At 40.3% G+C, this 25544-nt stretch overlaps 1 pseudogene; it reads left to right on the top strand.

Annotated features, from left to right (window-relative positions):
- The window catches only part of LOC145389617 (small ribosomal subunit protein uS10m-like), a 40368-nt pseudogene extending 18023 nt beyond the window's left edge, over positions 1-22345 (top strand).
- Positions 22346-25544: the final 3199 nt, after the last annotated feature.

The raw sequence follows: 25544 nt of genomic DNA, 5'->3' as shown, positions 1-25544 counted from the left end.
CATACATGCATACGTAACTACACTACATACATACATATACATACATGCATACGTAACTACACTACATACATACATATACATACATGCATACGTAACTACACTACATACATACATATACATACATGCATACGTAACCACACTACATACATACATATACATACATGCATACGTAACCACACTACATACATACATACATATACATACATGCATACGTAACCACATTACATACATACATATACATACATGCATACGTAACCACACTACATACATACATATACATACATGCATACGTAACCCAAGTTAATGGCTCATTATGTGCACATGACACTACATACATTTGTACATACATACGTAACCAAAGGTAATGGATCGTTATGTACACATGACCCTACCTACATACATACATAACCACCAAAGTCAGTGGATAAATATGTACACATGACACTAAAATACGTATGTGCGTATATACATGTATACATCATACATACCGGTACATGACCAAAGGTAATGGATCATTATGTACACATGACTACATATATACATACATATACACATAATCAAAGGAAATGGATCATTATGTAGACATGACTACATACATATTTACATACATACGTAACCAAAGGTAATGAGTCTCCATAAGTAACCAAAAGTAATGGATTTGGTGCACATGACACTGCATACATACGTACATACATAACCATGTGCACATGATTTATTAACTCTGGCTACGTTTGAATGTATGTGTGTACTACAGGTGTTGAGGACATCACTCATGGTGCCAAACTTGGTGAAATGGAGTATATATAGTAACACATTCTGATCTTTTGAATACGTTAAAAACACATTCTGATCTTTGAGTAACACATTATTAACATTCTCCGATCTTTTCAGTAATAAATTATTAACATATTACTTTGAGTGACATTATTAACACATTCCGATCACTGAGTAACACATCAACACATTCCAGTCTTTTCAGTAACATAGTGACACATCCCAGTCTTTTCAGTAACACACCTGTAAAACGTTCTGATCCTTTCAGTAACAGTATATATTAACACATTGATCTTTTGAGTAACACAGTAAGGTACAGTACAAGTAACATGCTAGTAACACATTCTGATCTCTGAATAACACTAATAACACACGCCGATCTCCTGAGTAGCACTGTCGTAACACACTGTTCTTCTGCCCCCATCTGCATAACACACTCCAACACGTAATCATGTACCTGTAAGTGATGGCAACAATTAGTCGGGTAGGGGCAAGTATATACTGACGCTGTTTTCAGAAGAGTAAACCCCCGCTTTCCCAAACCCCACTAGACCAGATCTATCTATCTATCTATTGCCAGACGCCATAATCCCGTGCACGGGGTGGCCATTTGACTCTGAGTTATTTGTTTTACAGGGAGGGGCACTAACCCTCCACCAACCCACTTGACAGGTAGGGAGCACGTATGGTTTGGTTATATGGTTACCACTCCCAGCGTTGTAAATGGTTTCTTGGCTAACAGGAAACCATTTGGCTTGTCACTCAATGTAAAGCCACCTGTAACGGAAAGAAAAGCATTAAGTAGTGACAGGAAAGATGGGAGAAATAGGAAGAGAGGAGGGCAGGCACAGAAAAAGAATGATAAAGGCTAAGGAAGAAATAGGCAGCACTACATCAAGTGAGTGGATGATGGTCGCCACCACCTACCACTAACTAGACCAGATACCAGGTTTAAACTCCCACATACATGTACTGAAGCTGTTTATACTACACTAAACCCTCGCTGTACTGTACCTGGCTACACCAGACATGGGATTTAATGGACCCTTTGAGATCCCTGGACAAACCATTGTACATACCAGATATCCTGTTAAATGGGACAAACCAAGTGGACCAACTGAACGACTCTGGGCCCACCGGACACTTGTTTATCATTTAACATACACTACCAATGACATGGGACGTAGAACACACTGATGCTGGGGGCGGTTCTTCCCTACTATTTGAGCTAGTCATGAAGAAGAGCAATGCAAGGCTGTGAAATTATGGGCCAAGTCAGTGTAAAATGGAAATAGGTTTCATTTTTTTGTACTAGAACCTGCTACCTCACTAATTTCCTGTGTTTGAAATCCCACTTCACCATCAGACCTACCAGATTATCAGCTTCATCAGGCTGGAAAGAATGTAAAGCAGTAGTACTGTCCTATTCTGGCACTAAGCTACATGAAATTAATAGGATGCAAGAGGACAACAAACTGGGCAAAGTTAAGAGTACATAACAATGTAAGATTATTAGCTGCAAACGGAAAGTGTCCCCAGTAATTAGAGCAAGTTAACATTTGTCACTTGACCTCGAAACATAAGCATTAAAAACCGCCTTACTCCTATTTACCTCCTGCAACATATTTATTATCAGCAACTAGCACTGGCACACTTAATGCTAACTACTAGTTGGAGGGGCAGCTATGTAGGAGAGGGCAGTCACATTGCAGGGACAGGGCGACGTGAGCGGAGGATGAGTTGGAGAGGGGACAGCCAAATGACACAGGACAGGGCGACGTGGAGGTCTATGCCCATCCTCTACGCCTCCGGGATTAAGGTGCCTGGCAATAAATAAGATAATGTAAGAAAATCAGCTGCAAGTAGACAAAAAGTGTAACTGGAAAAGGATAACATTTCAAAAATACCCATCAATAGCAGAGAACTATTAACTATCCAAAAACAACAAAACTTCCCCCCTAAAGAACAAATCCTAGCTATCTTATTAACTTATAGATTAGTAAGTAGAATAATGGGAGTAAATTACAGTGGCAAAAAAGGCCAAATCAGAGCGGGAATTTCTTGTCTAATAATTTGGGTACAAACCCTGAAAAACCGACAGCCATTAATCATATAAAACAGCAAATTCCTTTACCATACTTTTATTTTAGTTACCTCCACCAACTTATCTAACATTAATAAGTATAATAAATTGTGTAAATAGCCTGTGATGAGGACAAAACAAAGTTATCTCAGAATACTTGCTATGGCAACGTCCATCTGGTCTCACAATATAACCACTCATCAACCTATCTATCTATCTATTGCCAGACGCCATAATCCCGTACGGGGTGGCCATTTGACTCTGAGTTATTTGTTTTACAGGGAGGGGCACTAACCCTCCACCAATCCACTTGACACGTAGGGAGCACGTATGGTTTGGTTATATGGTTACCACCCAGGTGTTGTAAATTGATTCTTGGCTTGCAGGAAACCATTTGGCTTGTCACTCAATGTAAAGCCACCTGTAACGAAAAGAAAAGCATTAAGTAGTGACAGGAAAGATGGGAGAAATAGGAAGAGAGGAGGGCAGGCACAGAAAAAGAATGATAAAGGCTAAGGAAGAAGTAGGCAGCACTACATCAAGTGATTGGATGATGGTCGCCACCACCTACCACTAACTCATCAACCTAAAATCCAAAAATGCCTTAGTATACTTATATCCTAGGTCTCTCCATTACCTTTTCTAACATTAATAAGTATAATTAATGTAAGTAAATTATTCATGTGGTCAAAATGTGATCAGAATAGAAAAATTACCAAGGCAACCATCTTCTGTGTACCTCTCACAATAAATCATCACATAATACACCAAGATTATCTTCACATATATCCTACTAATCTCCATTCACTTCTCAAACATTAGTAAGTATAACAGTGTGCGCAAAATACCTCTAAGTAGCAGAAGAGAACGGGATAAAGAGTAACTTCTATCTATCTATCTATTGCCAGACACCATAATCCCTTAAGGGGTGGCCATTTGACTTAGTTATTTGTTTTAAGGGGAGGGGCACTAACCCTCCACCAACCTACTTGACACGTAGGAAGCACGTATGGTTTGGTTGTTTGGTTACCACCCAGCGTTGTAAATGGTTTCTTGGCTTACAGGAAACCATTTGGCTTGTCACTAAATGTAAAGCCACCTGTAACGGAAAGAAAAGCATTAAGTAGTGACAGGAAAGATGGGAGAAATAGGAAGAGAGTAGGGCAGGCACAGAAAAAGAATGATAAAGGCTAAGGAAGAAGTAGGCAGCACTACATCAAGTGAGTGGATGATGGTCGCCACCACCTACCACTAAATAACTATACTGTTTTTACACTAACTTGGCTGAGATATTGGTCCTTTGCAGCATATTTCACACAGCTTAATGATAGAAAAAGACAATTCTACGGCTCTACATCCATTCCATAGCACTTCTTCGTGACTGGCACCGTATTCTTGGGTTAATCTCTCGTTAAAACCCAGTATTCAAGGCGGAGATGTGACAATTTAGGCCAAGTTATGGTAAAAAAGGTATAATCACTTGAATACCCTAACCATACTCACCTCTTTCTTACCTCCATTAACTGATTTCACAATAGCTGAATAAACAAGCTCCAGTAAGTAGGTAAAAGGTGGAATTAGAGATGGGGACTTAACAACTTTCTTAGACTTCACCTCACAATAGCACCAATTATATCCTCAATCAATCCTAATTTCCACTTACTTATAATTACCAGTAAACAGGAACGTGTTCATAAAATAGCTGCAACTAGAAATAACTTAAAATCTATCTATTCCTGTCAATAATTTATCACAAAACACCAATTTCTTTACCATACCCTCATCCTCTTTATCCCTATTATATAACATTTAACATAAATAACAGAAAAAGGTGAATAAAGAGGCTGTAACAAGGTAGAAAAATGGATCAGGATATCAAGATAACTTTCATCACCTCACAGTAACACAATTTCATCTTAAAACATAAAAATTCCCTTAACATTTATATCCTAGTTATCTCCATTTGCTTATCTAACACTAGCAGGCATATTATTGTACATAAATTACCCGCAAGAAGTCAATATATACAGACTTATAGGTGGATAATTATCTACACTTTCTTACATTTATTCTCGTAAAAACACGAAGATTTCCTTAACTGAAATCTAAGAGTGTTTCCCAAAGTTTAACATCTGCCGGAACGCTTCTCAATCGCTGTTGCTTCTTGGCGCGCGCGGGAAAACGCACACAATTTGTCGCTTCTTGGCGCGCGCGGGAAAACACACACAATTTGTCGCTTCTTGGCGCGCGCGGGAAAACACACACACACACACACACACACACACACACACTTAATGATGTGAATCAACTGAAAATCATTGCATAGCTTCGTCATTCTTACAGTCTTCAGTGTGATGTATGGGCTTGCTTTTGGTGACAGACTATCTGAAAGGATGCTTCTTAGTTGCAGGCGCTTTATCAGGTTCTGCTTCCAACTTCTGTATTTGTTTTTAGTGGCAATATAGCGTGAGAAACCAGCTTCACACCTATACGGTGTTGCAAATGGCATCAGATGTTTCATTGCTCGTTTTGTAATATCAGGATACTCGTGCAAGAGCTTTGCCCAAAAGGTATGCAGCGAGTCTTTATCAAATGTTGTTCTGAGCGTTTGATCTATTAAAATTTCAATCAGCTGCTAATTTTCCTTCACAGACAGGGTTTGTCCTATTACAGAACCAGAATCCATAAATGGACAGAGGGTCTGCCTGCCTGAGAAATTATTCCCTCAAAGTATTACTTAATTGCCTTAAATGGTGAACAATGCATTCTCCTGAACTTCCATCCAACTGCAAGGAATGTTTAGTCAGGAACAGATGAAGAGTTGGAAAACATTCACTTTGTTTTGCCTTTGCACAATCAACCTAAAAGTTTACTTTGAGAAGATTCAATTTTGTCCTGAACCTTCAGTATGTCACATCTGAGCCTTGCAATGACAAGTGCAGTTCATTTAGTTTTAAAAACATCTGTACAGTAAGATAGCCGTTTCACTGACCAGACTTCGTCACTATTTAACAGAGAAAAGCTGTTTCCTGTAAGAAAGATCACTCATCTTTCGTATCACACACACGTGAAAGAATTTTGCCGCGGGATAACCAGCGCACCTCCGTGTGCAGTAACTAAGCACTATGACTGGGCCCCATCTCCTAGCAGTGCCGTACGCAGCTGCGAATTTCGTGGTCTAGCTCTGATGAAATTTACCACCTTGAATACCTCATCCAGCATAACTTTAGTTCGCATGGCATCCTCATTACTGCAAGTGCACGTCTATCAAGGCAAGTGTCTGCCTGATGGAGCAACGTTTCTAATAAGAGCCAAAACACCTTTTACTGGGCCTGTCATTGCTTTTGCACCATCAGTGCAAACGGCTGTTATCTAATTATACTAAGCAGATAAACGTAAGTCAATTACCTGTATCCTGTATATGGGAAGGAAGGGAACTGGTGCGGTGCAGCATCCTTGCCGGGACGAAATACAGGTTTCTCCCTTCAGATGGGGACGTAACCTGAAAAGCAGTCAACAATATTACACCATAAAACAATAAAACTTCCTGACCATTCTAACCTCTAAACAATATTAACTTGTCTAAATTTAACAAGTGCAATAATGTAGCTAACTTGGTTGAAAATGGTTGAAATCAAAGCCAAGTACGTGGGACGCCGGCCTCTTTGGCATCTGTTCACGTGAGACGCCGGCCTCTTAGGCGTCTGTTCATCCATCACCATTTACCATCTCAAAACACCAATAACCCTTATGATACCTCATTCAAAGTTATCTCTATTACCTTTACTAAAACTAGTAACAAGAATAAATTGGGCAAAACATGTGTAAGTAGTCAAAAACTTGAATTAGAACGGCTACTTACGAAGCCAATTCTTCGGCGTCCCCAGCCCCCAATCTCATCAATTATCTGAAAAGCGTCACCATTAAACTATTTCCCTACCATACTCACCTCCAAGTGATCACCAATAGCCTACCTAAAATCAGTAAATAAAGTAATGCTTGCAAATTAACTGTGACTAATAAAAGAAGGTGAATTAAAGTCGGATGCTTACCACGCTGTCCTGTCCTCTCAAAATGGCGTCGGGATCTGCTTGGCATTCATAAAATGTCCATTAGCAACTTACTATTAACCGAAAAAGACTTGTTTGGTCCAATTTTTTCCAGTTTAATATTTCCCTACCTTGGTTGCAGTGAAAGAAAAAATATAAAAAGATAAAACATTCTTATCCACGCGCACCTGCTGAATTTTGGCGCCAACCCGCCGATTTCAAAAGCTCAAAGTTTGCTTTACTCATTTCACTTTAAACAGCCCAAAACTGCCATCTGTATATCTAGACCGATGAGTCTCAGTTTTCTGGTGAAGACCCTGTGTCCACTTGCTGAATTTCACCAATTTTGTGTGGAGACCACAGCTGAGACGGGTACTCCAGTTTAGGGAGGACCAGGGTCTTCCAAATTGGTAATAGATGATCATTCTTACATTTCTTTTCTTTTCTTTAATCTAACGTAATTCTCAGGATGATAATGCTTGCATTTTTCTTATCTAATGTAACAATCTACGCTAATCTACCATTAACAACCCACACTAATCTAACGTAACTGAACCTACACTAATCTGACATAACCCTTTCGCTGCGCTTTATGACTATAGTCCTATGAATTATTCCCTTTCACTTCAGAATACGAGTGTAGTCGACGGACATCAGGAAACGATTTGAACTGACCGCGGTTTACTGCAACAGCGTCCCGTTCGTGCGCCCTCAGACGGGTGGTGGTTAGTACTACTGGCGAGGATGAGGTTGCAATCATGTGCTCGTGGCTACACCTGTATTTTCTGTGCCGACTCAAGCTGCATGCAAGAGGATAATGAGTAATCGAGGAAGAAGAGACACAGGCCCAGAGAAGAGGGAGGAAGGAAATGAAGAAAATATGGAACCCACACAAAGTAGGAGGTACAACAACGCGGACTCATAAACATTTGTGACGTCAACATCCTGGTGCATTGTGGGTTAGCGCGGGGAAGTGTAAGATCACCAGGTTCCTGTGTATTTATTTTGGTTTGGTATGTGGGTGAATATTTTCAGATTCTGGAGACTTATACGTGGTGTGTGTACTTGTCTCGTAACAAATAACAATGCCACACTTTTGCTGCTTTGTCGGCTGTGGAAATAAGTCCAATAAACACCCCAGTCTCTCCTTTTATGGTACTGAAGATCCCAAGTCAGGGAGAAGCAGGAAAGAAATTAACTGCAGAAAGGAGAAAATTATGGTTAGCAAGGATAGCTCGTGCCAAGACCTCAAAGCCTGACATGTGGAAGGTCTGCAGGAAGCACTTTATAACAGGTAATTAAATCTTTATACATAGTATGATCAATCAGTGAAGAAAGTAACACAGACGTCAAAGTTTTCCTTGTCTGCTTTGCCACAGGCCCTGGTAATACAGTCCAGTATTATTATCTCTGTGCAAGATAGATTTTGACTGTAGTAAAAAAAGTAGGAGTTAAGGGGAGGGAGCTTCTGGGGTTGGTGATAATTGAGGAAAAAAAATAAAGTATAGAGCAGGGTAACGTGTTAATAAGTAGTAGTGTGAGTGTGAAGGTGGGGAAGTAAGAAAAGGTGGTGTAAAGTTAATTTTTGGGAGTAGTGAGGGAGGACAAGTGCCATCAGACTGCTGTTTCAGGTCTGTCAAAAGACTAAAGTTGTAATGGAGTGAAACGAAGGCATCTGTAGATTGAAGTAGGTGGATTGGGGTGGAATGGTGGAAGGTACACTCAATAAAGTGGAAGTTGTGGAGAGAAAGCTTGTGGGAATAATGGGGGCCTATAGTGAGAGAGGAATGTGTTAAAAAATGATGAATGGGGGTAAAAAGAGGAACTGAATGGGTGAATGCAGTAGAATAAGTGAAATAGTGGGATTGCTGGGTGGGAGCTGTGTGTGGATAATCGGGTTCGTGTTTCCTATTAAACTGGAGTGTTGGTGGGGGAAAGTACAGACACCTGTAAGTTAAAGGAGGTGGGTATTGGGGTAGAGTGGACATGTGAAAAGTGATAACAGGGATGAAAAAGAGGAAATAAGTGGGTGGTAGGTGTTAAATGTGAAAAAAAGTGAGATGGCAGGTGGATGCTGTTTAAGGTAATTTGGTTTGGATTTGCAAGAACTAAAATTGTATTTGGAGGAAGTGGAAGCATCTATGAATTAATGTGGGTGGATAGGAGGGTAGTGGGGTAAAAGGTTTAGTCAGTAAGGTGGAAGTTTAGGGGAGAGAGCTTGTGGAAGTAGTGGAAATTGAGCTGGGAAGTAGGGTGGTGAGTTGGAAATGCATTTTTTGGCTGGCTGTGAGCTGGAGAAATGGGTGCATGTAGAGGTAGGGAAATGTGCTAAAAGGTGATGAATGGGAATAAAAGGGAGAAATGAATGGGTGGATAAGGTAATTGGAAAAGTGAGGTGGCTGGCTTGGTGTTAGGTGTGGTGATTTTGGGTTCGGGTTTTTCGATCTGGATTTATGGTGGGTTGAAAGTGCTGTAGGATTAATTAATAGGAGTGTAGTGCAGAAAAAAGTGTACCAGGAAAGGAAAAGAATGGTAGATGAAGAGAAGGTTATGTTGGGGTTACGATTGTGTGTGTGTTGTGGGAATGGTGAGCTTGAAAAAGCATTTTTTATTTTTTAGACCTGTGGCAGGGTGTTGGCTGCTTGTAGTGGTGGGAGAATAGGTAGAATGGGTAGTAATAAAGGTAAAAAAGATTAGAAAAGGTGGAAGAGTGCAGTAGGATGAGTATTTGGCTGAAATGGGGTAGAATGGGTACTGTCGATTCATGGGTTCGGGTTATTGGCAGGAAACTAAAGTTGTTGTGGTGGGGGACAGAAGCATTTGTAAATATTGTTGAATGAATGGAGGGGTGGGACAGGTGGTGGTGCACCCAAAAAGGTGATAGTTGAGGGGAAGGATGTGTAACTGTTATGGAGAATTGGATTTTGTGTTCAGAAATGCCAACTACTGTAAGATAAGAATCATGAATATAAAAACAAATACTGAACTACTATCTAATAACTATAGAAACCACATAATACAGTAGAAGTCCTATTTTTCGGCATCTATGGGACCAGGCTAGTGCCGAAAAATCAAAATTGCCGAATTATCAAAAACCCTACCCACTCAATACCTTATATGTTTCGGTGAACACTATCATCACTACTCATATCATTACAAATGTGCTTGGAGAGAGTACTGTATACTGTTTGATACTGTACAATACTGTAATGAATACAGTACTATACATGAATATGAAAAATAAAGAAATTAGTGAACATACTGTATATAAATGTAATGGTACAGTAGGCCTACAAGTTCACATGCACTTACCTAAACTTATAGTAGGTTCCTTAATTACATATGTACAATAGAAGGGGTTGATTGGACTCTGCTACTGCTGGAAGAAGTCCCCAGCAGTAGAGGGTCCTCATGGAGAATTTCAAGACTGACGAAAAAAATCGGAAAATCTGCTGAATGATCAGAGATTTTCATAAATGGGACTGTTTCTCAAAACTGCCAAAATGTCAGATTTGCTGGGGAATTGGATGCTGAAGAATTGGACTTTTACTGTAATATTGTTTGTGTTTTGATATGAATAATATCCAAACAAAAATAATCTTCACCTTAACCAGCTTTGCAGTCACAGTGTGCTGTTACTACCACACCATCATGTGACGTCATGAATGTAGTGCTGCCTACTTCTTCCTTAGCCATTATCATTCATTTTCTGTGCCTGCCCTCCTCTTTTCCTATATTTCCCATCTTTCCTGTCACTTCTTGTTGCTCTTCTTTCCTTTACAGGTGGCTTTACATTGAGTGACAAGCCAAATGGTTTCCTGTAAGCCAAGAAACCATTTACAACACTGGGTGGCAACCATATAACCAACCCATACGTTCTCCCTACGTGTCAACAAGTGGGTTGGTGGAGGGTTAGTGCCCCTCCCCGTAAAACCAATAACTCAAAGTCAAATGGCCACCCCTTACAGGATTATGGTGTCTGGCAATAGATAGATAGATAGACCATTCAGACCTAGCTGTCTCTGATTGTGTACGACACTACGGCAAAACAATGATCTGTATTTAACGATCTTTGTTCGGTAAAAGCCATGACACCTGGGAAATTGCCGAACAGCATGGTGTTTTGCTTTAATGAACTATCGGCTTTAACATCAGGGGTCTGGTACCAGTTAGTTCATTAAATCGAGGGTGTGCAGCACTGTATACAGTATATATATACTGTATACCATCTTCATCATCCTGTATACAGTAGAACCCCGGAATTCGTACACAATTCTTTCCTGGAGGCTGTACGAGTTGCGAATTGTTTGAAAACCGAATCATTTTTTTCCATAAGAAACAATGTATTTTGCATTAATCTGTACATAAAACCTTTAAAATAAAGACATATACCCTGTAGATTATATACATAAAAATTTCACTGCATCTTACCAGTCCTGAGGAGAGCTGATGGCTTAAGTGGATGCATATGGAGAGGAGGAGGAGGGGTTTTAGTTTTGGAAGGGGAGTCACCTTCCATGAAAACTGTAGGAAACTGCCCTTCTGGTGTTTTCTCTTTTCTGTCTCTTTGGACGAGGAGATGCTTGGGGCTGGGGAGATGCTTGGGGTTGGGGCATTTCTGTTCTCACTGCTTTCCTTTTAGCTCCAGCTGACTCACTGATCTTCTTAGGGCCCATGATTATGTACATTTTTCCAACGAAAATATGTAATTTGTCACAGTGTTTAATGGAGCTTGTATGACTGATGCATAGCTGTCGGAAGACAAAGCGAGGAAGGACACTAACCAGCTTGTGGTAAGCACAGGCTGGTCTACAGTATGTCTGCCATAACTTAGCTTCTTTCCACTTCATTGCAAAGTAAGACAGTATACGTAACTAAGGTTGTACAGCCCTTCCATAGCACTTCTTTGTAACTAGCACCATAATCTAGTGTTAATCTCTTGTTACAGCTTATTTTTCTATAACAGCAATAGTATGGTTCTACACCATTTCCATAGCACTTTATTATGACTTGCTCCATATTCAATTGTTAATCTCATGATACTGATCAAAATGCAAGATGGAGATGGCAGTTTTAGGCCAAGATAAGATAGGCAGAATACATATAGGCCTGGTTAGAGTGAATAAGCAAAGTTGCACTGAGTAAGAATAACAAAAGTTCATAATTCTATCACCTTTGTACTTATTATTTCCTTGTTTCTGGATCCTACATAACCCTGTCTTTAAGTGGAAAAAAGGGCCAAGAAGATGGTAATGATGATTGTGATTTTAATGGTGATGATGATGCTGATGTTTCTCCCTAAAGAGAATAATATATGAGAATAATAATTTCTTTCTGATCACCTTTAGCATCTTCCAATATCTTTAGCATCTTCCAGTACTGTATGATAGACAGCATATGAATATTGCCATTTGATTATGGTCTCGTCAGCTTAGGAGACTTCCTGGTTCTCATACTCATTTATTTAATTTGCACATTACACTCAAATATACAGTGGTCATTTGATGTAGTGCTGCCTACTTCTTCCTTAGCCTTTATCATTCTTTTTCTGTGCCTGTCCTCCTCTCTTCCTCTTTCTCCCATCTTTCCTGTCTCTTCTTATTGCTTTTCTTTCCATTACAGGTGGCTTTACATTGAGTGACAAGCCAAATGGTTTCCTGTAAGCCAAGAAACCATTTACAATGCTGGGTGGTAACCATATAACCAAACCATACGTGCTCCCTACATGTCAACAAGTGGGTTGGTGGAGGGTTAGTGCCCCTCCCTGTAAAACAAATAACTCAGAGTCAAATGGCCACCCCTTACAGGATTATGGCATCTGGCAATAGATAGATAGATAGATAGATTGTAATAACCGAACTGAAACTTAACAAATTAATCACTGGTCTGACCAAGATTCGATCTCAGACCCTCGTGCTTGATACACGCACACGTTACCACTGAGCCAATGAGAGGGTCCCCTCTTTGCATCTAGGCAGTGCGGGCTTTTATACACCCCGTTACAGTATGTCATTCATGTCTTTATTATTGATGTATACTGCTTACATAACATGAATATTGATGTCTTTTTTTCAAAAGTGAACTAGTAAGGAAGAGGTGCTAAAAGGCATCCCAAGCTGATAATACAGTACTGCCCTTGTGGCCACAGTCTTGTGGGCTTAAGAGACTTTTTGACATCTCTGTCAGCCTAATGTTCTCTTTTATGTTTTATAATTTTAATATGGATATTGTTTGCATACAAGACAGTGTGAAGATGCTCTGTTTAGCTGTTAGTTATACCATAAAATTATTCCCTTGTACAAAGGAAAAGGGGAAAAAGAAGTGTGTGGTAATCATAGGGGCATTTGTCTTCTTAGTATAATAGGAAAAGTGTATGGTAGGATACTTATAGACAGAGTTAGAGAAAGAACAGGGAAATTATGAGAGAGGGGGGTGTGAGTTGGGAGCGGGGCAGTGAAATGGCGGGGGACAGGGCGACTTGGAGGCGATTTGTTTTTGGCCACCCTAAACGGGATTGAGGCGTCTGGCAATAGATAGATAGATAGATTTCTGTAAATCACAGAGTTAATCAAGTAAGTAATGACAATCCTGCATATAACCAGAGTTTGCAGATGTATGTCATTGTGTTGTAAGTGTACAGTATAGTGTACTATGTTTTTTTGCTTAATTTTTCCAGTTGGATACAATATTTTGTATATATGCTGTACAGTATATCAGGCATGTTTAATTATGAATGACTGTGTATGACAAGACTTATGTAACTACCCTGTACTGGTGTGTGACAAGAAAAAGATGTTGATCAGTAGTTACGGTACCAGCTTTTCCTCTTAACACCTTTGGTCAGGTGACATTTTTATTGTATTCTTGCTAAAACTAGACAAATTTATTAATGCAGCATATTTAAGCAACGTTGGGTCTGGTTAGTACTTGGATGGGTGACCGCCTGGGAACACCAGATGCTGTTGGCATCCCTACGTCAAGTGGGGTTGGTGGAGGATTAGTGCCCCTCCCTGTAAAACAATTAACTCTAAGCCCTTGGCCATCCTGTCTGGGATACATGGCATCTGGCAATGGATGGATGGATGGATGGATATTTTAACCTTTGGCAAAGGGCTGAAGGTATACGTTGTTTGCCTTCCACTGTGAAAAAGTGTTGCCTTGGCTAAATAACATCATCTAGGGCTAGCAGAAACATAAAGTACATCACTGGAGTGAAAGTGTTAATAGGTAATGATATTATTGCAGGTTGTGGATGATGGTGAGCCTGACCGTCTGTATAGCGTAATTGATGTGGAGTGCCGAGGACATGACCCAGCGGTGCTACCATCATACCTCACCTTCCTCTCCACCGCTGCATCTCACCTCGGAAGTACAGTTCAGGACATGTTAGTTCAACCTACTTTTTGTCTTATTAACCATATGTGACACATCAGGCTTTAAATATGAGATGTAGTTGGGGTTTATTGCATACAGAATACCATTCAAGTGTGAGTGATATAATGACTCTTGCTTTAATTATCTAAATTAATTAGCCCATCCCAGGCCCCTGTGCTCCTGATGGGGGAGGAGAAGATTGCATAACAGAGACATAGGTGGGTGGAGGGTTGGTCTTACTACTTTTCCACCCCTCTCTTGGCATCTCCTCATTCCAAGTGTTCCATAGCATCTCCAATTTCATATCATTTATAATTCATTGCAGCTTCTCCATCCATCCATTATGTTAAGGATCATACCTTACCCTAGCCATGTGGGAAAAAAGGTCAGTCATCATCATCATCCGGACCTCCTTTCCCACCCTAGGGCAGAGTGCACAGTAACAACGTCCAGACAGGCCAAATTTGCCCGATCCAATGGGCCACGCTTCGATTCGCTCACCATTCAAGCCCCCGATATCCTGGCTCTATCTGATATGTCAAAAACATTATGTAAATGAACTACGTCATATGTGCTTAAGTTGCAAAAATATCAGTGCAGTTTTTTTTAAGCAATCCTTTGGTGAACATAAAAAGTTGATAAATACCAACTTCCATGAATAACATCCAAAGAAACACTGGAGAATGAGGAAGCAAAACTCAGAGCCCCTAAACACACACATTCTCTCTCTCTCTCTCTCTCTCTCTCTCTCTCTTTATGTCCCCATTGTCTTGACACTGTGACCCTCTTTTACTTATGCTCATTCTATCTATTGCCAGACACCATAATCCCGTAAAGGGTGGCCATTTGACACTGAGTTAGTTGTTTTACAGGGAGGGGCACCAACCCTCCACCAACCCACTTGTTGACACGTAGGGAGCACGTATGGTTTGGTTATATGGTTACCACCCAGTGTTGTAAATGGTTTCTTGGCTTACAGGAAACCATTTGGCTTGTCACTCAATGTAAAGCCACCTGTAAAGGAAAGAAAAGGCATAAGAAGTGACAGGAAAGATAGGAGAAATAGGAAGAGAGGAGGGCAGGCACAGAAAAAGAATGATAAAAGCTAAGGAAGTAAGCAGCACTACATCAAGTGAGTGGATGATGGTCGCCACCACCTACCTTCCTGTTAATCATAAGTCCACTTCATTGTCTTCCACCCCAAGCCTCATTTATACGTAACCTTTCCATATGGCTTCGTCCTTTTATAGTTTGTTCTTGTTACCTTCAGATGGTTTTATTCAACATGGTAAACATATCTCTACCAACCCCCATCCTAAATCTTGCCGTAGCTGAATGTAAATGTCTTTAGGCAGAAGAAATACTGTAATACAAAAAATATGTAATCGTAGAGACTTGGTGACTAATTTTTACACACCTTCATTGTCTTTGTAACATTTTCTGGGTAGTGGATAAAGGTTGTTAGCTAAAGATAGGCAGTAGATTAGTCTTATACCTACCTTATTCAGTAGCATTGTAATTGTGGCAGTATCACCATCATTTTAGAGCAGTTTTTTTTGCATTCACATAGGGTGGGAAAATGTTTAAGAAGGCTGTTGCATCTGTTTTGTGCCAAGGAGAAAGAAATCTTGAGGTAGAATTATAGGCATAAATATTGATACATTTCAATACTATAAATCAGTAGGATAAATAATGAGGTTAGTGAACAGTGAGTTTTAAAACCCAGTGGTGCAATCTGTGGTGCCCAGCAAAGTTTCAGAATGTTATGGTGGGGTCACCTAACCGTTTGACGAAAGAGTGAAGTGGTAATTTCATCTGCAGTTGTACATTCTCCCCTTACATGGTATAAGAGGAATGAGGTTGTTCAAAACACAGGTGTTGGGTGGTGAGCGTGTCGTATCTCTACATGGGAACAAAGGGGGAGAGGGCACAGTACTTCCAAACTCCTACTCTCACCTCTTTTGGTAGCTTCTTGTGAAACATGTGGAATTCATTGGTGGCATTTAGTCTCCTTTATCCCTAGGTTAAAAAAAAAGTTTCAGTAATTACAGACTTGAAAACTCAGCTTCTCCCCACCAAGGCTGTAAGCCATAAGACAAAAGTTGAATCCTCTGTGTTGTTGTTGTTGTTGTTGTGAACTTGTGACCCCAGGTTTATCTGAATGTGATCTGGGTGGACTGTAGATTGAAACTGGATTTCTCTTACAGTTCACCATCCTCTTTTAGGGGGATTGGGATGGAGTTGAGAATGTTTGAATAACCAGGCAGTTTTTGCTATGTCAGTTCCACCATGTGAAGGTATCCAGCTGCAGGATCAAGCCTCCCTGTTTAACTGAAATATAGTTTAAGAAATATCTGTATGCCTTTCCACAAGTAACTCTATAGCCCAATAGAGAAAAATATAAATCAGTCTAAAAGCTTATATCTTTCACAGAGCTTGGCCCACAAAGCACATAAAACGGTGGACATTACTGAAGTCGGTGCACATCCACAAGAAACACCGAGTGCAGTATGAAGCCAGAACCCATTTCCTCACTTTATCACTCCCGCGCCTCACACAGTCTACTGCTACACCTACCTTGAGTATATCCAGCGTAATCTTCCAGAGGGTGTCGCTATGAAAGTTACCAGGGTGAGAACCATTTAAGCGTATTGTTGAAATTTGAATGTTTGATGAATGAAAGCCAGGGTGGTTGTGAACATTGTGCATCTGAGCTGAAGGTCAGGAATCATTATGCAATAAGTCCCCATTCCTGCCCCCCTACCAAGTCCAAGTAAATTACATCTGGTGGTGCAATTAGTAGAGTGCCCTGGTCAGAGCATATTGTGGCATATGCTGTGGTTGAAGTCCAGGAGATGGCCAGGGGTTTTTCTGTCATGTTGAGGCACCAGGGGCTCTGGTCTGAATTAATGGTAGCCTAATCTCAGGTCCCTACACTTGGATGAAGGCAAAATGGGATTTGTCATTTTCTTCTAGTCGTGGGGGGATTATGATTGAAGAGTTGAGAGGAAGGATGGGACTGGAGTGCATTGGTGTTGTGATGAGGAGGGATGGATTGAGATGGTTTGGGCATGGGGAGTGGATGGAGAATGACAGTTGGGTGGGGAAGGTGAGAAGAGTGAACATCTGATGTAGGGTTGTAAGAGGCAGACCGAAAAAGACCGGGGATGAGGTAATTGAGTGTGACCCCAGGGATAAGGGACTGCATAGCGAGGCACTACCCAACCCAACATTGTAAATGGTTTCTTGGTTCACAAGAAACCATTTGGCCTGTCACGTAGTGTAGAGAGACCCGAAGGCAGTACTTCACTGAGTGAGTGGATGATGGGTGCTCCCATCTGTCGTGTAAGAAAATATTATTTGGTAATGAAATTGCTGGGCATTGGAGTGCATAGCTATGGAGCGTCAGGTGCCATGTCATGAACTTTAGAGTTATGAAGTGAAGCCAGTAAACAATACATACCAGAGTGCACTAAATTAGCAGAATCATTTCAAAAATTGAAATGTGTTTTATGACATTGTTTGATTTCTATTGAGGGTTCTCTTTTTGAAATGTTTGTTGCAAATTCCTGAGCTGTCTGTTACTGTACTTAGTAACTATCCTGCCTCCTAATGTAGTAAGTGAGTTGTTTATGACAGAAAAATTGTAGAGAACCCCCCCCTCCACAGTTCAGCCAGACAATGTAAAACATATTTTGAAAATTGTATTTGATTGTCGGCTGAAACTTAATGCAGTACTTCCTGAGTAGCGTTGTTAATTATAAGGTGTCATGTTTTGTTATTTTTTACATTTCTAGGATCCTGCCTACCATTTTGGTGGTGGGAAATACAGTTAGGATGAGGATACATTTCTAGGCATAAGGAAGTCCTTTTAACATCTTGCAATTTTCCACCCACAACATAAGCCTTTGAGTAGCTGTGGTGAGTGGCAAGGTGTCTGGTGGTTAGAGCATTCCAGTTGGAGTGGCAGCCCTGCATAGGTTTGATCCTTGAGAGGTGACTGGAGACTTTTCAGTCATGTAATACCATCAAGAGATGCAGGCAGGTCATCTGCTCTTAAATATACTGTGCTTAGTAGTCTAACCTCAAGTCCTACACCCCAGAGGTATGGGAAGTATGCTGGTCATCTGCCCTCAAGTATACTTGACTCCAATAGCCTAGCCCCAGGCTCCCTACACCTTGAAGGCATTGATGTATAATTGGCTGTTGTTTTTTTACATTTCTATACTCTAGAATCCTACCCTCCATTTTTGTGATGGGAAATAGGGTCAGGATAATGATGAGGATAAATTTTTATGCATTAAGCATTTTCTTTTTAGCATTATAGAGTGTCTCACCCTAAACAAAACCCTTCAGATAGCTGCGGTGCAGTTGGTGATAAAGATTTGCATCATGTTTCACTCATACTCCTTTACACTGTCCTCAGCTGGCTAGTATTCTTTAACTGTGAGAGCCTTTGTCTGTTTCTGTGCTCAAATAGTTCACCTCTTCTGCTTTCCATTATTCTTGCTGGTTAAAATTCCTAAGATGTGAGATGCTTGGGGTGTTTTTCAGCCTTAATATTACACCTCCTCTGCTTGTCACTTTCTCTTTTTCGCTAATATTCCTTAACTGAGAGTGGCTTGTTATGTTTCTTTGCCCTAATATTTCACCTCTTCATCTTGTCACTTTCCTCAGCAGGTTAGTATTCTTAAGCTGAGAGAGGCTTGTATGTTTCTCTGCCTTAATATTTCACTTCTCCTACTTCTCGCTTTCCTCTGCTGGCTGATATCCTAAACTGTGAGAGTTGTGGTATATTTTTCTGTCTGCACATGTTGCTCTTTTAGTAATGCATCAGGGAGGAAAGTGATGGACATGCCTAAGCGTGAAGGAGATGCAGTGGAAAAGGAGATAGACTTTTGCCCTTGACTGTGCATAAAACCTTGAGATTTTTTAAATATGTAGATTTCTGGGTACAGCTGTGGCTCAGTGGGTTAGAGCGCTCCTCTCTGGCCGAAGGGTCGGAGGATCGAATCCACCCAAGGGTCATTGGTAGACATCAGGAAGGGCATCCAGTCATAAAATGCTACACGCTCCAATCCAAAGTCCTCTACCCAGGGGCAACGCCTTAGCCCTTCGGGGATACCTGGTGTAAAATCAAATTATTTTTTATTTTATTATTCTGGGTACTGTAGAATTCTTTTTAATGTTCAAGAGTTCCATACCGATCAGCAGAATCCTTTGAGTATCATTGGTATAGAATAATGCCTGTTTTTTCTTTTTAAATATCTGCACATTATAGCCTCTCAGAGTTTACAATCCATAAGCAGAGTTCTTCATGTTGTGCTGGTAAAGGAAAACCTCCACATGTTGTTATTTATACTTTTTAGCATCTTAGGGTTCTGTTCTCTGTGGTTTTTCAGATTTTTAGCACCTCTTCCATAGAAATTTGTTATGCACAGAACACCTTAATGTCCTCTTGTATATTATTGATGCAAATTATGCTGATAGGAAAGCAATATAAATAAAATAAAAAGAGGGATGTGTGTTTGTGTAAAGTGCCAGTTAAATCACTAAGGAAGAGGTGCTGTGAAGAGCCTCTGCCACTGATGATATACCCCTAGAGTTTCTAGCCCTAAGCAGAGTTCTCCAAGTAGCCAAAACATTTTCTTATCTGGTGGTGCTGCATTCCCAGCTGGAAGTACAAGGCAGCACTCACCTTTATCAGGGATCTCACTGCCTGTCCCCCACCACCCTCCTTCCTCACAGTGCAGAGTACATTTATGTGTAGTTGCCATCTTTCTATATGGGACAGTACAGATATGTTTATGTCCACCCTCATAGCTTATGGGGCAAAGTACAGGTGTGTTTATATGGGCCATCTTTCCTCTTGAGGCAGAGTATGTTTATGTCTGCCATCTTTAATTATGGAGAAGAATATATTCTGTATATTTATTTGTACTGTCTTTCATTATGGGGCATAGTAAATGTAGTGTTGTATGATTTTCTATTGATTATTTTTAAAAAATGGTAACAGCAGGTATGTGGTTAGGCCAGACATACTTGCTAGTTTTCTTTGTGTTTTATTAATAATAATAATAATAATACAGTATTTAAAAAAAGGAACGAGCCAAATGGTTGAAGCCTGCAAAGAAATTTCTCTTCTCGTGGAAAAAATAAACAAGAGAACCAAAATCAAGGTGTGTTCATTTTGAGGTAATTGGACAAATTGGATGCACAAGAATTAAGGTTGTAGGCAGAGAGAAATTCATATTGTGGAAGAGTGTTCCAGAGTTGGCCCATTGCTTACATGAAAGCTTGAGAATATAGATTACTTCCTTTGTTGAAGAACTGGACAGAAAAAGGTGACAGTGCATTGATAGATGAATACTTCACACCCATTGTACTTGGGGAAGGTTATAGTAGACATTTCAGAAAAGCAGCGATCAGTGAAAAGCAGTAGTAGGAGGATAGAGCTGCAACAATGTGAAGAGAAAGAGGTTGTGGGGAGTCAGTAAGGTATCTTAATGATTTACTTGTTACCAATTGATTTGATAATCTGAGGTAGGCCACATTTTGCCCTTAGGCTGCTTGATGGATGCCCTGGCCTTAACCCTTTAATTGTAATGAATGCTTTCTTGGCCTTCTGTGAACTCTTTTTTAGATTTTTCACATTTTTACCTTGTAGAGTGACTAGGTACTCTTTACAGTACACAGGTCCCTTTTCTAGGATTTTGAATAGCTTCTGGGACATGGTGTGTAGTAGGTAGTATAGTTATGTGTAGAAGAAGAGCTGCATCTATATGTTTAAGTGAACTTCTTTGTTACTTCCTTGATGGTTTGTTTTTAGACTGACGAAGAGAGTGTATGTGAGTGAGGTGGAGGGGGAAAGAGGGAGGGGAGGCAGAGGATGAGATGGAGAGCTGGGGTGGAGAGTTATATGATAGAGTGGGTGTGAGTTGGGAGCAGGGGAGTGAAATGGCGGGGGACAGGGCGACTTGGAGGCGATTTGTTTGTGGCCACCCCAAACGGGATTGAGGCGTCTGGCAATAGATAGATAGATAGACATTAACTCCATCACCCTCCTGTGACTCCCATTCAGGTGAATAAAAGCATATAACATTAGCTAGAATAGAATACAAGAGTTGTCAACTGTGAGAGGGTACCAGTATTAATTTTATGGTTATGTACTCTCTCTCGGCTGAATAATGTTTGGCATTTGCTGGAATAAAGTACCAAAGTTGTCCTGATTAAGAGATGGCTAATATAGGAAAAGGCCAACCATATCTGCTAGGGAAGAAGAGAATGAAGCAGTCCATTGGTGAGGGAAGAAGGAAAAGGAAGAGGGGTGTAAGAGAGAGAGAGAGAGGGGAGGGGTATGTGAGAAAACAGTGTAGACTGGAGACATTTCTCCTGGTTATCCTTGTCAGTGGAGGGTTTGCAGTAGGGAGCAAGTGTCACAGATTATGATGATGGTAATGGTGATGAATATTCTCTGCGACCATCATCCACTCACTTGATGTAGTGCTGCCTACTTCCTTAGCTTTTATCATTCTTTTTCTGTGCCTGCCCTCCTCTCTTCCTATTTCTCCTATCTTTCCTGTCACTTCTTATGCCTTTTCTTTCCTTTACAGGTGGCTTTACATTGAGTGACAAGCCAAATGGTTTCCTGTAAGCCAAGAAACCATTTACAACGCTGGGTGGTAACCATATAACCAAACCATACGTGCTCCCTACGTGTCAACAAGTGGGTTGGTGGAGGGTTGGTGCCCCTCCCTGTAAAACAACTAACTCAGTGTCAAATGGCCACCCTTTACGGGATTATGGTGTCTGGCAATAGAAAAATAGAAATAGATAGATTTCTAATGCATGAGTGAAGTGCTTACTCTAACTTGTGCATACAGCCATACTTTGTATGGTTTGTTACTAACATCAGTGTATTGGATTGCAGTCAAGTAATTTATTTTTAATGCTGACATTGCCTAATATTGAATAGTTTTTGCTTTGCTAATGAGTGTATCATCCACAGCATGAACTCCAGAAGCTTCCCCAACATGTCAAACCATCATCAGAAGTGTCGGTTTGATCATCAGACGCCTGCATCATCACTGCTTCATCAGTAGGTTAGTAATGTATATATAGTTGTTGTTGTTTTAGTCCTTCATCCTGTCATGTTTTCAACTTTGGCCATTGCCCTTTTGCCTAACTGGTAACCACTATGTTCAGACAGTTTTGTGGATTTAGTAGATTGTATTGTACAAGATTACATAATGTAATTTGTGCTGAAGTACAGGTACTCAGCAAAAGCAGTAAAGGCTTTTGAGCATTTATGAGCAGAGGTGTGTGTAGGTGGTTGTGAGATTTACTGGGCCCCATTCGACTTGGCTTACATCAGGCAGCATGAAAGTCAATGAAGGACACTACAGATTTGTTTCCCACTAGTCAAAACAAATTCCACATAGCCCAACCTCAGAACTGGTGGGAGAATTGGCATGTAATGAATACTGTAGACTTGTTTTCCGTAAGCCAGACCTAATTCAGTGCAGTCCAGCCTCGCAGTGGATGTGGGGCTTTGCATGTAAAGGAAAGACTGGATATGGTACCTTTTATTTGTCACTGAAAAAGAGAATCACAAAAGTTGAACACACATAAAGTACTCTATGCCAGTATAAAAACGTGCATCATATGAACTAAGCAAATGACGTGAAAAATAATGCTGTTTTAAACAGTGATGTTTTTCATCTTTGCCATTTCCATCATGACTTCTTGATAAGTACAAATTTTCAGATTACCAGAACTTTTCTGCCTAGCCCCGGGCTCCTGCGCTCCTCATGGAGCAATGTAGGATTGGATGATGGATGGATGGATTCTGTGTTTGCATACCTCTCTGTGGCAAACATTATTTTAATATGTATGTATGAAATATAAACCAGTGTTATGCTGTAAAATAGTGCTCTCATTACCTGTAAAAAAATAGGATAAGAAAGAGTCATGTAGTCACAATGACCTTTATTATGCATTTTGTCTTTGGCACACACAGACTTACAGTCAGGAAAAAACATGTGGAAGCAGAAATAAGTACAATATAAGTTATAAAAATTTGACCTAGTTGAGTAGAAACTAAGTATGTTGTGTTTGGTTTTATACTCAGTTATTTCTAAGTGCTTCACCAGTATTTTTTTTATATTACAGGAGTATCATTAATACTATATCAGGGTATTCCAAGTACGCTCCTTCCATACACTACCGTACACACACCAGCACAGTTGCTCACCATACATTGCAGGTATTGACAGTATCAGCACCAACACTACGCCTCTCAGGAGTAACGTATGAGCAAGGTGTACACTGAGTTACAAATGGCTTGGGGTATATTCATTAATTTTCTGTTGCTTAAGTAGTGTGTGAGATTGTTTACATATCCAGGAGCTGCCAAACACTTCACAGTTGGACTCGGTTAAATAATTCATCCTCATCATCATCTAAACCTCTTTTCCAACCCTAGGATGTGGTGAGGTAGGGCGGAACAATGTACGTTTTATTATTGTGGCTGCTGAACAGTTTCATTTAGCTTAAGAACCTTAGTCATATAGGGTTATTGTAGGCTATATCTGTGTCCCCAGGTTGAAACATCATTCCTGAGCTAAATAAAATCACTTGGAGATAGTAAGAGTAAAATAACAGCCATCTGCATTGGTGGTGTTAACTTTAGATAAGTATGCATTAGGTATAGGGTCTTGTCCTTTATTACCCTCCAGCTAAAGTGTGTGTAGAGGGTGTGCAGAAAGAATGGCTCTTGGGTCTGCATACTTTTGCCAGTCAGTAAAGTGGGTTCTCATCAGTTAACCCCTTCAACGTGATAGCATTTGGTATTCTAAGCACACCACCACCAGATAATTTTATTCAGTATAGGGCGGATCTTTAGCTGAGAAGAAGGTAATTTGTCTGATATTGAACCCCCCCAAGTTTTAAAAATATCTTCTGTATTAAAGATTAAAAGATTAGGAGAAATACACTGAGGTGGTTTGGACATGTGGAGAGAATGGAGAATGAAAGACTGACTAAGAGGGTGTATGTAGGTGAGGTGGAGGGAGGGAGAGGGAGAGGTAGACCGAGGATGAGGTGGAGGGATGGAGTTGAGAGGTATATGAGGGAGGGGTGTGTGAGTTGGGGGAGGGGAGTCAAATGGTGGGTGACAGAGTGACTTGGAGGCGTTTTGTCTGCGGCCACCCTTTGCGGGATTAGGGCGTCAGGCTATAGATAGATAGATAGATTAAATATAATGGTCTGGAGGTTAGTAAAAGTCAAATATCAGAGCAGTTGTTAGGCTGAAGGGATTAGTCACGGTGCAGTACTGGTAACTCTTTTGAATTTCTTTACAGTAATGATGTAGTCACTCGTGTACAACCTGCAGCATGTCCTGTTATTCATTTTGTTTGACCTAAAATTAATATGGTTGAGTACAGTTAACTCACAGTATGCTCTAAATCTTATAAACACTGGCATGCCATTCTTTAAATTCCACAAGCCTTATTTTTAGCAACACCTGTAGTCTTCTTGCACTGAGTACATTCACATCAGACAAAACACACAACAGAAAATTTAAATATTTTACCCTAATAACACAGTCTGGAACTAGGTAAAGTGACAGTTTGAATTTTCACTTTGGTTGAACAGTGCAAAATTTACCTATTAAAAAAAAAAAAAAAAAAAAATGCAGTTGATTCTACAAAATTCTAAACCTGAAAGAGGCAAGAGATATTTGCCTCTGAGTCATGAAAATATTTGGTGATCTGACTAGCTAACTTGTAGAAAAGTTCAAAATATCTAGTAGGATCTAGAGGTGCATACGCACTGCCACAGATAAAGACAACTCAGTGATGATCAGTTAGTTAAAATTAGTCTTGCTACTTCCAAATTCATATTAAGAAAGGCCTCTCATATTGAAAAGGTTATTGCAAGCCCCACTTAACCCATCCAGTGTGAAAAGTCTCAGCCAAACTTAATTCAAACCTCTGAAAGTACGGTAGCAACAATAAAATATGAATATTATTGGAGTGAGGGAGTTAAAAGTTGTGATGTAGATATGGGTTGTATAGGTTTGTGTATTTATGTGTTTGTACCAGATACTATGTACCTCTGTAGCCCTACCACCTCACTTGATTTATTTATTATATTATTATTATCTATCTATCTATCTATTGCCAGACGCCTCAATCCCGTTTGGGGTGGCCACAAACAAATCGCCTCCAAGTCACCCTGTCCCCCGCCATTTCACTGCCCTG

Source organism: Coenobita brevimanus, unplaced genomic scaffold, assembly GCF_032717465.1.
Source record: "Coenobita brevimanus isolate Jiangsu-jjx unplaced genomic scaffold, ASM3271746v2 jjx.HiC_scaffold_157, whole genome shotgun sequence".
NCBI lineage: Eukaryota > Metazoa > Arthropoda > Malacostraca > Decapoda > Coenobitidae > Coenobita > Coenobita brevimanus.
Note: the sequence above shows the minus strand (reverse complement) of the source record. Positions and strands in the feature narration are given on the sequence as shown.